This window comes from Condylura cristata, unplaced genomic scaffold (genome assembly GCF_000260355.1).
Source record: "Condylura cristata isolate star-nosed mole 26May11 unplaced genomic scaffold, ConCri1.0 scaffold00002, whole genome shotgun sequence".
NCBI lineage: Eukaryota > Metazoa > Chordata > Mammalia > Eulipotyphla > Talpidae > Condylura > Condylura cristata.
The window spans coordinates 70,927,647-70,930,429 of NW_004567103.1; positions in this window are offsets into that span (position 1 = coordinate 70,927,647).

Below are 2,783 nucleotides of genomic sequence, written 5' to 3' on the forward strand. Positions count from 1 at the left end.
GCTCCGGCTTCGGAGTTGCGACTCCCCCCAGCCACCCCGCGAGGGCGCGTGCGCGCGGCCGCACCACCGGCTGAAGAGGCTTCTCCCTCCTTCCCTCCCTCCAGCGCCGGGCACTTCCGGACCGGACGCGATCCGCTGCCGGGTTTTGGCTGTCGCCGCCGTCGCTGCCGACGCCGCTGTCGCCGCCTGGCACTAGGCTTCTGGACCTGCCCGAGCCGCGCTGAGGCACGGGGGCGACTCCGCCTTCGCCCGGCATAAAACTTTCTTTGCCTAAAAAGCCCAAAACAGCGCCTTCTGACTGGACTGCTGCGCATAGGTCCGAAAGGCCGCGTCCGTGTCAGCCACGGTATTCTTGGGCTGTACCAGTCTGGAAAGTTTTATTGAGTCCCTGTTGCAAGCCCAGAACTCCATGAACTGCCCCAACACAAACAGCTGTGCAGTCTCCAACGAGAAATAGAACAGTCCGAATAGACAGATGAGGTGTCAGAGTGGAACTGTTTTTTTTTTTTTTATTTTGTTGTTGTTGGAAGAGACAAACCTCAAATGGAAGTCTCAGACCCCGGAGGGAAAAGGTCCCCTGAAGAGTAGCAGGGCGGCAGAGGATGCTCCAGAAGAGCAGGTGGCATCCGCAGGCTGGACGTTGGTAAATTCAGGTATATAAGCAAATGTCTACAAAGATGAGGGAACTGCCCCGAGCCGTTTAGCGAAACAGTGGCAAGAGAACTTTTTTCAGCCGGCTCCTAGGACAGAGGTAACAGGAACTCCAAGAATATTCACTCGTATTTAAATATTCACTCGTATTTAGGAGCCAACAACCAGGGTTGACAGGATAGGCAGGAGAATCGTTTAAGCACCCTCAACTCCTTTTACTTTAATTTGGCATTAAGCTTCCAGGAAAAGTGGGGTGGGCGTGAGGGGGGAAAATTTTTCAGAATATATTGTACTGTGTAATTATTGACTTCCGTTTTTTAAAAAAGAGCTTAAACTTTAAGATAGAAACTATTCCTATCTTGAAAACAAAAACATCTGAGCATCAGAAATCATATTTTATTCAAGGATTAGTAGGATTTGAAAACTGGGAAGGCAGATTCCATCACTTGACATTAATACCAACTATTGTATTATAAACCCAAACCTTTCTTGGGATAAAACCACACCAGCGATTTTCGGGGTGAGGGTGTGTGTGTGTGGGGGGGAGATAAAATCAGTATAACCAGGGAGTGCAAGGTTGCCTTGGGTCAAGAGTTAAAAAACAGAGTAGAAATAAGCATTGGTTTTCTGGGAACTGTTGGGGAGAGGAAATATTGGTGCAAAATTTCACCATCTTCAAGCATGAACAGGAACAATTAAAATTGTTTGCTGTGCTCATCGTGGGTCTGCGTTAACTTTATGGTATTTGATGGAGACAGTGAAAATTACATATACCCTTTGACCAGACCTTTTAGCTGCTTTCAGGTCCTTAATCTATCATGCCCATTCTTCCATAAATCAGTCGTTTTTAGCTACTAATAAATGTTACATGCTCAATAACAAATTATCATAAATCCTTCAGGTAGATTTTTAGTTGGGCGTTAAGATATGAGTGGTACCAAATGAGACGTGATGCTTGACTGGGCTTAGTCAGGGAATAATTCAGTAAACTTCCACTACACGGATGTCACATTGTTCCTCAGGGTGTTCTCAGTCTTTTCCCTAAGCAGCTTTCCTTGAAATATTTGGATATGCCCGTTGTATTTTTTCCGTTTTGTATTCGGTAACTTTATCTGATAAAATAATAGCAAAGGTGAAAGTGAGTATGGATTGTAAATAATGTTAATAAAACTGATTACTTGACCAAGTAAAAGATGACTTGATGCAACAAAGCGTGAATTAAAACTTAGTGCTTTATTACCAGTCCCCTAAAGAACTGCCTTTCTTGATTTGATTTCCTATTAATGGATACCTGTTTGAAAACACAACTATCATATAGGCTTTAGCTTATTGCTGTTATAAATGACTTTTTAAAAACAAAGGAAATGTAATAGTTTTATTACTGGTACAGACCATAGTGGAATCAGGGCTTCCATCAGCCCTGTATCAGACTTTTATCACTTAAGGAACTTGGTCCTTAGGATCATTCAATTCCTTGAGAATAAGAAACTTTCGGTTTTTATTGCTGCTCATTTGTCAATTTTCTATAGAAAATCAGAGTGCTCAATGGATGAGTTTGACTTTGGAAGTTCTCTTTGGTGTAATTTACAGGTTGGCGGTGAATAAAGATCAGAACTGCCATTCTCTGAGTTTAATGTACACAAATGAGACTTTGGATTTTCTGATTTGACCCTAAGAGGCTCTGTCTAAAGAGTCAGCCAGTCATCTTTCATAGTTACTGTAGTGACTATAGCATCTTACTCTTTTTTGCCTAAATTGGACAACACAGATGCTCTCATATCATGGTTGGGTACTCTCAAAGAACTTGCCATTGCCTTCCATACCACCACCTGTTTTGTAAATTTCAAGTTTTAGTTGTCAAAGAGTTTGAAAAATATTGCTCTATTTAGAAATTTAAAAACGTAGAAATATGCTTGCTAGTAGCAAATACATTATACTTTATAGGTTTAAGGTATACACTGAATTTCCCAGGACAGTTTGTTCACTTCCCTACCCTTTTTAAATGTGGTCTACCAAATCCTTCTCTCCTAGTGAACTCGTTTTCTCATATTTTTCTAACTACTATCCTTTCCTATTCTAGTATATCCTATTTTTCTTCAAGGAACCTGAATTCCTTGAAGATGAGCTGATAT